This window comes from Sardina pilchardus, chromosome 17, assembly GCF_963854185.1.
Source record: "Sardina pilchardus chromosome 17, fSarPil1.1, whole genome shotgun sequence".
Classification (NCBI taxonomy): Eukaryota; Metazoa; Chordata; class Actinopteri; order Clupeiformes; family Clupeidae; genus Sardina; species Sardina pilchardus.
The window spans coordinates 2,255,776-2,269,194 of record NC_085010.1 but is presented as its reverse complement, the minus strand read 5'-3'; positions in this window follow the sequence as shown (position 1 = coordinate 2,269,194).

Here is a 13,419-nt window from a genome sequence, read left to right as displayed (position 1 = left end):
CATGCCAAAAACAGGTCACAACAAATCATTGGCATATCAGTACAGAAGAGAAGGGTTGGACTTATACTAAGTAACACAATATAAAAATGTCTCTTTTCATCAATACTCAGTGTAACAATTTGGTGCTAAAACCCAATTCATCTAAAACTATGATAATAGTAATAATGAAAAGGGTGCAACAATGTTACATGGGGCAATACCAGGCATTTCAAACATGCATCAACAATGTCAGACAATGTCACTCTTCTTCTCAAGTCAGTTTGGCATTTAAAATGTGTTTCGAAGATGCTGTTAAATGAGTTTGAAGATACTATTTTAAAGTAAAGGAACTATATCGTGTTGCTTTGACCACACCTATATTTCAACTTCCTATAGCTGTTGATTTCCTATAGCAGTCAAATGGTTTGAGGAAATAAACACTCCCAAGAAATAATAATTAATGTGTCATAAATTAAAGGTCATAAGATCAATAAGGATAATAACAAAAGGTCAAGGATGTCATGGCCCAGCCATAGGCTATACCACAACATAAAAAAGGACATGACTCCAGGTGAAGTTTAAACAGTATTTAATTCTCAGACTTAACAGATGCAGTATGAATCCCATGGCACTTATTGCAAAACGTAGGGGTTCCCCAGTGTCCTGGCTAAATTCTTGATATGGCTCATTCAGTCTTGCCCCAGTGTAATTGGCTCATTCATTCATACTCTCCACCTCAAGCCACTGTGTGGTGAGTCTTCTGGTGTATAATGGCTGCTGTGCATCACCAGCAGGATGCTACACATTGGTAGTGAGGTTCCCCCTTCACTGTGTGCTAAATGCAAGTTGTTGTTGGATGTCTAAGGAATACTATGACTTCCTTTTTGTGGAAGTAAAGTAAATAAGTGAATAGATGGGTGTCAATGTGTGAGTAAACATGAGAAATGTGTGTTGAGGGAGAGATCTTCTAGCCCACACCCATTAGGTATGCAACCATGTGTTCAATCATGTGTACAACCACATGGCAATGTTCCAGTCAGTGCCACCAACAAAACTACATTCATGTTTCATGTTACAAGTCACTACCATAAGTACACAGATTATAGGCTATCTCTTAACTAAGATGATGCCTGTTAAGCCATGCAATAATAAAACAGGTTTTTCATAACAATAAGTGAATAATAATAATAATAATAATAATAATAATAAAAACACTGTTGATGAGTAATGGCAGGACTTGTTTAGGCCTAACTTGTGACAGGAATACTCAATCACAAATAGCTCACATATTCAGCACAATATTTTCACACACCTTGACCTGTATCCACCCATCAAGTCTTTCATTCTAAAAGGAAGAACTGTAATAACATGTTAGCTACTTGAAGGGCAAAAACTCATATTAGGCAGTGGGCCGGATTTGTTGGATGTGGGGGCGTCATGGTCATCATTGTTTTTCTGCATGGGTAGCAGAGTGTTGTTTGATGATCCACTTCTTTACCCATTTATGACCAAACAAGTAGCCTACACATAATGCTTTAATAGGCTATGGCTCTTTCTCTCTTGAAATGTCCTGTTTCAATGTCTGTAGCCATGTCCTATTGCTCTAAGCTCAAAAGTGTGAGCCATAGTCCTGTTTTCTCTGCATTATCATGTTTGACTGTCCCCGATGAACAAATGTCGTTCTTCAGATGGGACATCATACACATCCGTCACAGTCTGGTAGTTGAACGATGTAAGAGGCCCCTGAACGTACATCAGACCCCCAACGCAGTCCACCATCCTGAAGAGAGTTGCTGCAACAGTCAAGAATGTCGTGACGAACAACTTGAAAACTCCAGTCATGGTCAGGACTGTCTTCGATAGACTGAAACAAGTAATAGCACAAAACATTCAGTCAGCGAGTAGCCACGAGTCGCCTATTTTTGAAAAATGGTAGCGCGACCGGCCAACCATTTTCAGCACAATTAATTTATCCAACTCGTGAAAAAAAAACCCATGTAGGACCTACCTCGTGACGCCTTGTGTTGATACAGGAAACAGGTTTATCTTGGTATCTCTCTCTTTCTCTCTCTTGATATATGTGTATTAGTTCGTCTGGCTTCATTTAATGTATCCGGGTCTATGTCCTGATACGTCTCCCCAGCAGATCGAAACGACTTAACTGCTTCTTTGGAAGTCAAGCCTTGCTGAGGCTACTTTCGATGCGTCACCTCAGCCGCCTCCCGGGAAATTCCGAATCCTATCTGCTTTCCTCCGTAGGGACCTCATCATAATCTCAATTCTACAGCATAATTGTCTTCAAGTAGCTATTATAGCATGTAATTATTTGAAATGGATTTGTAAGTCTTGCACTGTGTTTATGTAGCCTACAAACAAAAGCAAAGGTGTCTGAAGTAGGCTACTGCTCCGATAAAGGAAAATCGTCATATTGAATCTACATTCTCATTAATAACACTTAGGCCTATAATTAAAATGGATAGGCTACTTTTAAAGACCGACATAACAGTTAACGGCCAGATACTGTATGTGTTGTCCCATTTGTCATGAGAGCCGGGGTTTTCAGTTCTTTCGGTTTCAAGGATCCCTTTGGTGAGAATATGACCCCCTCATGACAAATAAACATGCCATTATATAGCGTACTCTGAAGTTCTGGCCAAGTCCGACCAAATGTTTTCTGGTAGGTGGGTAACTTGATCTTTTGTCAATTTTCGATTTTGCATGGCGTTGACAACTTTTACACATTTAGCAGGTGACAAATAAACAAAGCTAGCCTACACTCACAAAAAAGGTTAAATTTGGCAAGTTAAATGTTAATGTGGGTGGAAGCACACATTATACGAAGCTTGTTGTTTGGGTGATAAAGGGTCTCATGTTTAGATATTGAAACGATAAACCTAAGCTATTACAGGATTTTATGCTTTTCCATAAACTTGCAATATTCAGATGTTGCTTTTCAAATAGTCTTGGCATTTACAGTGAAATAATGTTGTTTGTTGTAAATCTACGATGTAAATCTAACTAAAAGAACTTGTTTTACAGCATAATGGTTATATAGCCTAAATTAGCAGAAAAGTGATTATGCAGGTTTAACCTTTATAAACTTAAGTTGTTTTGTAAAGATTTTTTGTTTTGTTTAATACGTTTTGGGTTTTTTTTTTCTTTGAAATATAGCCGCTATGTATTTTTCTATTAAAAAAAATATGATTTTTTTCTAACAGAATGTAGGCCTAAGTAAGTTGCAACGGAATGGTCTGACCTTTTGTCTTCCCTTTTTTGTGCTTGTTTTGATGAAGTTCAATGAGTAGTTGTTCTTTGGAAGTCTTACACAACAGACACAGCCATCACAGAGAAAGTTACAACAGGTCTTAACGGCTTGGCGCAAAACTCCTGAGCACTTGTGCCAATAGATTTTGTACTTGTAGCCAAAAGTCAGTGTGGGTAGTGGCCAAATGAGATAGTGAACACATATGTTTTGGCCCACCATGATCCCTGGAAAAGCAAGCCCTCAACAATGGAGAGAATACTCTGACCAGCCATGGTCAGTCTCTTTCTTATTACTGCGAGTAAAGCCTTTTCAAGCCTGTAGTCACTCTGCTGAGATAATATAAGAAACCAGGGCATATGAAGTCTCGTTGCCATTTAAAGAGGTCAGTGTACTGTAGTTCCCATCTTCCTGTGGCCCTTGTGTCAACTGCATTTCCCTCCTCCAGAATTTGAGCTGAGTCCAATGTCTGAGTGAACTCTGGAGTTTGTAAGAGCTTTGTGTTTCAGGGGTTAGTTTCTCCTGTAGAAAGTGACTATCCTGCGAGACACTGATGCAGCTCAACTGCTTCTTTGGAAGTCACCTCATCGAGTAGCCTTACTGAGTCTACTTTCGATGCAACACCTCAGCCGCCTCCTGGGAAATGTCTCGTATTATACCTTATCTTATTATATAAAAGCCTCAGTCCTGTTGAAAGTGTTTAGAGGTGAATATGGTGCTGTCCCTCTTCACAGAGTGTGTCTAGCCAGGCCACTGGATATGTCACTGTGGGTGTGGTACCTGCCTATAGAGCGCAGATGGCCAGCATGGTGTGTCTGTTCTGTGACTGCTGTGTCACATTTTATGTGAGAATTCAGACCTGTCTCTGATGTGATGCTGTTGTGGCCAGTCCAAATTCCAATTCCAAAGCACTCAGGTGAAAAACAGGCGCATCTTCTATTTGTAGCTAGCACACGTTTGCAGTGCAGCTCAAGCTGCACTTGAGACATGCGTGATGTCATGGAGGCAGTGTGCAAGCTCCAACCTGTTAACATGAGCACCCAAATGAAAATGGCATAAAAACGTAACGCAACTGGCATGCACTCACAGGTATCTGGTGTAAATCGGGCGTTACTCATGGTTAATGTCTGTGCAACTCCTGTGGTAAGTCTTGTGCCGTGTGAGTCACATGACATTCCAGCTTAAAGGAGACAGAATGGAAACCATTTTTGTCTTGGTTTTCATGAATTAGGAGAGGTTGTGCATAACCAAAGAGCTCTCATGAACATATGAACATTTTGAACTTAGAAATAGCCACTAAAAAATGGACAAATTAGAACAATACAAAGCCTGCTTGTGATATCAGATTTTGCAAAGCCATTGATGTTCAATTGTGGTTGCCAAAGAGGGCGCCATTCAGTCAAACAGACCAAGACTCTATCTATCAATACCCAGCCTAAATATAAGGTTTTACTTGCAATGGGCTAGTAAAATTGCAATTAAGTTTATTTTTTATTCATCAAAGTTGAATATACTGTATACTATTTTAACATCAGAGAACACAGTGCAATACTCAATTCATCCATTCTACTGTATGTCCTCTTAAAGAGAAAGATTGCCCTGAAATGTTCCTGGCCTGTCAGTTCCCTGTTCTCAGGCTTGAAGGTATACAATCCCTATGGAACCAGTTCAGCAGCCTGAGCCTATTGAGTTGGGAGACACATTTGCTGCTTTGGATGGACTGCCCAGCGATGCGGTCGTTTTCACTGGTCAGAAGGAGGATTTGATTTTAGCATCTGTTAGGAATGGTGCTACTAGATTTGAAGAAATACATGGCTCAAGGATACACACTTGATGAAGTGTTTATGTGGAAGTGCAGGCCTTCAGATCAGCCTGCCACTGAGGTCTGGTGTGTGCTTGCATTTTTTGTTGATAAGGTCATGTCTATCCGAGCCAGTATACAGCCAATGCCCTGCTCCCATGACTGTAGCCAACCTCATCTTCCTCAACCTGTCACTCTAGCGACTTTCCAGCCTATCAGTATTGAGGACTTGGTTGCTATCACTAAGAGAATGAGGTTATCATCCAGTCCACAGGATATACTTCCAGCTTCACTCTTTTCCAAGGTTTTACCCGCTATTGGACCCACTATTGTTGGAATAGTTAACTCCTCACTAGCCTCTGGCTGCGTCCCCACCTTTTTCAAGCATGCCATTATCCAACCTATACTAAAAAAAACAAATCTGGATACAACAGTGCTAAAAACTATAGACCCATATCCAAACTACCACTGCTGTCCAAGATACTTGAAAAAGTTGCTGCTAACCAACTCACTCGTGCTCTTGACAGTTCTGAGCTTTTGGATACTTTCCAGTCTGGCTTCAGAAAACTGCATTCTACGGAAACAGCCCTGGTGAGAGTGCACAACGACATACAGATGGCGTCTGACTCTGGCTGTTGTTCTGTGCTGGTACTTGCAGCTCTGCCTTTGATACTGTGGATCATTGTCTAATGATTAATCGGCTGCGAGACTGGGTGGGCATTTCGGGCGTGGCGCTTGATTGGTTCACGTCGTACCTTGCCGATAGAAGTTTTGCCGTGTCCATTGGTGAATTTCTCTCTGCCCAGTCCCCCCTGACCTGTGGTGTCCCCCAGGGGTCAGTGTTGGGCCCTTTACTGTTCTCTCTGTACATGCTGCCCCTGAGCCAGATCATTCGGAGTTTTAACATTGCCTATCATTTTTATGCTGATGATATGCAGCTTCATTTTACCCTTAGGCCAAATGAGACCCCTAAGCTTTCGAAGCTGCTTGACTGTCTATCTGCCATCAAGGGTTTGCTAGCAGAAAATTCTCTGCAACTCAATATGGACAAGACAGAGGTCTTAGTTGTTGCGCCAGACAAAGTGCTGCCCACAATACAGCAAAACCTTGGCTGTCTTTCAACTCTTGTGCGTCCTAGTATAAGGAATTTAGGGGTATTGTTTGACAAGTCCCTGTCTTTTGACAGCCACATTAAATCACTTACCAAATCCTGTTTCTTTCACCTGAGAAACATATGCAAGCTGAGATCTGTGGTTTCCCAGTCAGAGTTGGAAATGCTCATTCATGCCTTCATCTCATCCCGTATTGACTACTGTAATGCTCTGTTCTCTTCACTCAACAAATCTGCACTCCACCGTTTGCAATCCATCCAGAATGCAGCTGCCAGACTCCTCACCAGATCAAACAGGCGCACCCATGTCACCCCTCTACTTCATTCACTTCACTGGCTCCCTGTGGCCTACAGGATCCAATTTAAAATTAATAGCATACAGAGCCCTCCATGGTCAGTCTCCTGTTTACCTCACCAACCTTATTCACCCTCACTCTGCTCCCCTCTCCCTCCGATCCAATAACCACAACCTGCTTGCTGTACCCCGCACTCGCCTTAGGACTTGTGGCGATAGGGCGTTTGCTGCTGCAGCCCCCAAGCTATGGAATTCACTTCCCATGGAGGTTAGGTCTGCGGGTAGTATTGACCTTTTTAAAGGGAGGCTAAAACCCCACCTCTTCAGGATGGCCTTTTTAAACCTGTGACATGACCCTCTTTTAAATCCTTTGTAGCTCCCTATTTATTTATGCCTTTTCTTTTATGATTTCCTTTTCTTTTTTATTATTCTCTTTTAAAAAGTGTATTTTATGCCTGACTTTTATTCTTGTTATGTGTATTTTATTATGTATTGTAAAGCACTTTGTGATTTTATCTGTGAAAAGCGCTATACAAATAAAGTACTTACTTACTTACTTACTAGTACTGCAGGCACACGAGACTCCAATGACTGGCGACCTGGACATCAGGAAACCAAGATTTCCAGGCTCTTCTATCGGCCTATCTTAGGTGGGAGCTTTTTGCAACCTGACTCTCGCCAGATCCTTGTAGTTCATTGAGCTCTTGTGTGGAGCTCAGCGAAACGCCTCTGGTGGAACATGGTGGAACTACAAGGATCTGGCGAGAGTCAGGTTAAGCTTTTTGTGGATCTTGCCATGCCAGATTGGTTTGGTGGGAAAACCAGATTATTGTGATGTGAATGGAAACCAGATGTGTCAGGGCTAGGGGGCAGGTAGTTGCACTTGGGTTTGGTCTAGTTAAATGGACCTAGTGTGAAGACAACCTTATTCTATGTATTATTAGTTAAGTTGTTTGTGCTGACAGACCAACAGACTTAGAAGCAAAAGTTCAAAGGGTGTGAAGAGGAGAGTGAAGAAAACATTCTGTATGGTATGGTGTGGCAATGTTTTGAGACTACTTGGCAGCAGCCTATGAAGACCTGAGGGGGGCTCAGGTTCACATGAAGGCTCAGTATAAATCTCTCAGGCCTGGCAGTCTTGATGCTCCTGCTTGTCTTGGGCACCTGTGCTTCCTAAACCATAGAGAAAAGTAAGTTAGTGAAAGGAACTTGGCCAGCACCCTTGATTTTAGGACTATAGGTCTCATTTCTGTCATATTACAGTAATCTGCTGAAAGTGTGGACCAGGCTGAGATATTGTCAGTGGCTTGTGTTTCTTTCGAGGATATGCTGTGGTGCCAAATATAGTGACCATTGAACTGGTCAGGGCGCACTTCTCTAACTCTGAGTCCCTGAGTAACCCAATGTATTGGTGATCCAACATTGAGTGACCAAGCTGCTTTGACAGAATTTTGTTGCCATACATGTGGAGACATACCAGATGTTGCAGATTTTCAAATGTTGCCATTCATAATGCGGAGACAGGTGATGCAATGCCTATAAAGCAACATCCTTATGTTACTGCCTGCTAAGCAGGAAAGAAACATTGCATTGGGATAGTGGTGGTGTAGACACATGATGCTAGATCCTGTTCAGGGTTGATTGTCTTTTCCTTGAAATGTGCAAACATTTACAGGACTAAAACACAACAAAATAGGCAAAACTACAGAAAAAAACATGTATAATAGCATGATCTGTTCTGTGTCCAAAGGTCTGAGCTGAGAGACTAAAAGTTATTGTATTAGCATATGAAAACTTTAAATAGTAATCAATGCTTGTGTGCAGATTTCCCCTGGTTGCTTGCTCTTTAAAGTTAAAAGATCTTCCTTATGCCTTTTTTTCAGTCACGCCACGTCATATAAGCCAAAGCGAAACCGAATGCCCATCTGCAGTTTGAGCCAGGTTCAGATGACCTCGATTACCTTCTGTCTTGTATGAACACCAGCACCAGTGCTACCTGAGCAGACACAACGCATTGTCCCCCCCTACTGGGTAAATCTGAGGAACTAGTGAATGACAGTGAGTTAACAAGGAAATAATTTGACAGAGCACACCACAAGGTGGCAGCAGAAGCTCATCAGCAGGAGGCTGAGAGAAGGGAGCAGGGAGGGACTGAGAGGTCACTCTGAGAGAGGTATCAAATGGTTCGCTGGCATCGTGAGGCGCAGGTTGAATGGTGTGTTGATCCATTTTCACCAATGAAATGGAAATGGTTAAGTGTACATTGTTATCCATATATCCAACATCCACATCCATATCCATACCATATATCCATAGGCCTATATCCAACAGCTCTGATGCATCTCACCACTCACTGATACCAGTTTCGCAGTTACAAAACATGTTTAAAGGGACACTTCACCGATTAGCATTAAGCTTTGTATCTTTAGAAAAACAGTCATGTTTTTGAATGGCTGTGCAACATTCCCTCAGTTTGCCTTGAGACGGGAGAAATGCGGTTTTCAATGTTGGACTTCCTGCTTTCAATGATGTAAAAATCGTCATTTTACATCATTGAAAGCAGGAAGTCCTATATCTTTGTCGAGTAGATGAAACTACAAACACTTTCCTCATTTTTCCAAGAGGGGGCGCTAGCGGTGGGACTTCACTTGCAGAAACTAAAATATATAGCCGCCATCTTTTTTGGAAGCTATAGGCCCCCGGTCTGTGGAGAAAGCTGATAAGTAACTAGGATTTAATATTAAATACTATTTCATTGAATGCTGATATTGAAAATGATATGGCAAATGGGAATTCTGAAGATCTGGTATGTGAATTTGATGCACGAGATGACCTGTACGAGCTGTAATTCAGCACAGAACATCAAGGCCTCCATCAAGGCCTGCAGCAAGCCTGGACGTCGATTAGGATCATTGGCTGTCGATTAGCCTTTGCCTGGGCTGGATCAAACTAATGGACTAGCTCTCACAAGGTCAGTTATCCTAATGTTATTCACAAGTTATTGCACAAATAGTATTAGCGATACTAATACTTATCTATACTAATACTAAAGGTCGGATATTCTAGCATATGCTGTCAATTTGCGGGACATTTGACATGGAAATATGTCAAATTAACGTTTTGTTTTTTTTCGCGATTTTTTCGCTAATTCCTTTTGAAGACCAGCAACATTGATATATAGCCACAAGATTGAGTGCAACATAAAACAATGATCGTTTTAATTTTAGAATCGTTATTAATGCCAAAATGTTACATTAATGAGTCCTTCTGTGTACTTTACTTCCTGGTGGGTGCTGGTATAAGGCAAGGCAGGGAATTCTGGGAGTTGTTGGATTTTATCCACATGACCCAAAAGTACATTTTCGGCTTTTTTCTCCCATCTCAGGGGAAAATGAGGGAATGATGCACGACCATTCAAAATATGACTGGGTTTCTAACAATAAAAAGCTTAATGTAAATGGGTGAAATGCTCCTTTAAGGTTGTTTTGTAAATGTACATTTTTCATTTTTATTTGATCATCATAAGGAACCCAAAGAAATGCAAGCTGGTGACGTAGCTGGTGATGCGTCCATCCAATGTAATTTCTGGGTCCTTTACTACTGGGCTTGCCCTTGCCCTGTGAGGTATTTGAGATGCGATCTAGGAAAACCCCTCACATGATACGCTCAAAATCCTTTATTTTTGCTCAGTTTCAGCCCTTTCTGGTGAAATTTCACCAACTTCAGATTCTGGTATCATCCTAGCAACATACTGGACATAACTGTCCCCTAGCAAAATCCTGGATGCCATCCTCCCAAAATCGTAGATGCTGCTTGGATGGTATCAGAATCATAAGTTGGTAAAATTGCACCATGTGTGAAGGGTTTTCCCAGATTGCATCACATTTGTATTACCTATGCAGTTGTTGTAAATACCACTCATGGCTTGCACCCTTCTCCCTGGATGAGATGGATTTGTTAACAAACCAACATAGATTATCTCTGAAGAGCCATGTCGACTGCCATGATGATATTACACAATTTCATACAATTGCTACTGTACAATTGAGCTGTCTAAGATCCTAACTCTAATACACTAAGCTGGAATTGACTGATGTCGTGCAGAACTGGAGTCCACTGACATGTCTTCCATATAGATGGAAGTGAGAGGATTATTTCTCACCCATCCACAAGCACAGATCAATTAATACATGTGCACTCCCACATACACACATTCTCATTGCGCAGCATAGTGCTACTTTACTTTAATACTAAAATCCTCTTTGTAAATGTGGCAGGCGTCCTGTCTCTAACACAACACTAAGGTTAATCAGGCAGAGAGAGAGAGAGAGAGAGAGAGAGAGAGAGAGAGAGAGATAAAGGGAGATGTCTGGCCCTGAAGGGTTGTCTTTATCTTTCTCTGGTTGCTTGCTTACTTTCTTTCATGCCCTGGCTTTATTTTCCCATGTTTCCGTTCTCATAACAGCACAGCAGCTAAGTGCAACAGGGGCATTCACACAGAGAGGGACACTCGGCTGAGAATATTCTTCTCACGGTGTGCAGGTGCGTATTTCATAGGCACAGCATGTTCTTGTTTTTGTCTGTCTCTAATCCCCTCTATATCTCTCTCTCATTGGAAAGTTTTTATGAATGTAAAGAGATTGCACTGTGAAGTAATTAACCCTCATCTTAACAAATGAAGATCGTTTTTAACTGGGTCCTTTCTATTTATTTTGACAGCAACACACGGTGCAAATATTACCCTATGAAATCTGAGAGTGCTGCAGAGCTCCTTTGAATAAAACTTGCACGTGTGAGCAGGCTGGATCAGGTGGACCATCAGGCAGTACAAGGTTGTCAGGGAGAGCAAGAGGGAAAACAGGAGCAACTCTGGAGTCTATCATAACCACCATTGCCGAAATGGAGGCTTACAGCCATGAGCCTCTCCAGCTGGATGCCGAGCAGAGTGGCCAAATGTTGGGCTACAGTAAGACGGGGGGTAACCTACTGCCCACTCCTCACCTGCTGTCGGATAGAGATCTTCACTTCCACAGATCCTCCTATGGATTCGGACATGGGCATGAAACAGCAGCGCAGCGCTACAATGCCACTCGTATCCAGGCTGGATTTGAACCTGAAAGGTCAGAGAGGGGATGTAAAGTGGGAATAGGGGGCTTATGGTCTTATAGGCCATGGTGTTATATTAACTAACTTGTCTGAATTTTAGGAATCCGATGATGGTATTCAAATCTAAGTGTGCAAAACTATGTCATTGTCAGTTCATTTTAAACCTATAAAACCTTTGGATGCCACAGATAAGTGTGTCACATGTTCTCATGTTGCTGAAACAGATACCTTATGTCTTGGTATTTTTGGACTGGTAGACAGGATATCTTGAGCTGTGCACACCAAACAGTGAGAGTGCAAAGCTGCAGTGAAATCCAAATGGGCCTAAATTGGTGCTTTAAATAGACACTCATACAGTACATGAGGAATCTCTGACCCATATATCTGGTGACCCACATTTGGAGAAACAGGACCCCTTGAGGTTTCACCATGGTTTATTACAGCCTTCAATATAAGCAGTTAGAGCAGGCCATATCTTGCCTGTTTTTGATATTATATTATTCTAAGATTACAGGCACAAGGCACTTTCTTTCCCTGATTTGCTCATTTTAAAAATACTTGAAAGAGACAAATCTGTGAGTTTATCAGGGAGACCTCTGTGTATACTAACGTATGTCTAATCTGTGTGTGCTACTGAGGTAATAGTGAAAATGTATGCAGTGTGATACTATTATCTAACTGACAGTCTTTGCCCCTGGTGGCACTCACATGGACTGTGCTAGGCAGGCATGTGAGACTGCTGTCCATACATGTAGGTAAGGAAGACTGTATGTGGTTTTGGTGTGTGTGTGTGTGTGTGTGTGTGTTTTGATTATAAATGTTGTTCATTGCGTTCAGAGAAAGGAAAAGACAAATACAAATACTTTTTGTCAATGTTGGTCTTAAAGTTTTGTCAATGACTGTAACTGTAGTTGGAGATATTTTCTGAAGAATATCTACAAGGGTGTGCATGAGGTAGTAAAGGCCCATTAATTGCAACCATCACTCCTGTGCTACAATGACACATTACACTATATGAACAGAATGATAATCATAGTTGATCAAAAGCATCAAGGTTGGGGTTTATTATGAGCAGAAAGAAAGAGCTTTCATCATAGACTTATCTGTTGTTGTGTGGAGGCAATTTCAAGAAACTGATATTGTATCATAAAGGTGCATCACTGCATCCATAGAACAGTAAGCTGTTTATAACCAGTACAGGAAGTGAATTATGACCCACTTATGAGAATGAAAGTATCAGTCTCTATTTTCAGAAGCTTTAGAACATAGTACCTTCAAAAATGAAAGTGTTGAGGTGACAGAATATTGTCCTTGAATATTGTATGTGTCGCAACACATTCACAACAACTATTCCAAAATTATGAAAGGGTAAAAAATATGAAGTGAGGAAATTCTGACACGAGTCATTCCAAACTTTTGATCAGTACTGTAGGACTGACATTAATACACTGAGCTCAGCAAGGAGAATGGAGATATGCTCTGCCTGGCTTCGCAGTCAGTTGAGATTAATCTTCAAATGCTGAACCAGTTGTCATCTGCAAATTGGTTGTAGCCTAACTGGTCTCAGCTGACTGACTAAATTCAACAGTGGTGCTCTCAGTTAGCTAGCTCAAATACAGCACTGACATACTGGATGCTGATTTGACAGCTATCACAAAATTCGGCCTACAGGGGTGAGCTATCCCATTTGGCAAGCTAACACATATTTTACTAAATAACTAGGCCTACAGTTGTTTTTAAATCCTACTGAAGACCAAGTAGGCTATCCCAAGTCTTCTGATAATGTGAGACCTACTGTAGCTGCTGGTTAATTTGCCCATAATTGTATTTCACATTGTAGGAATCAAGGCTTACAATGACATTTT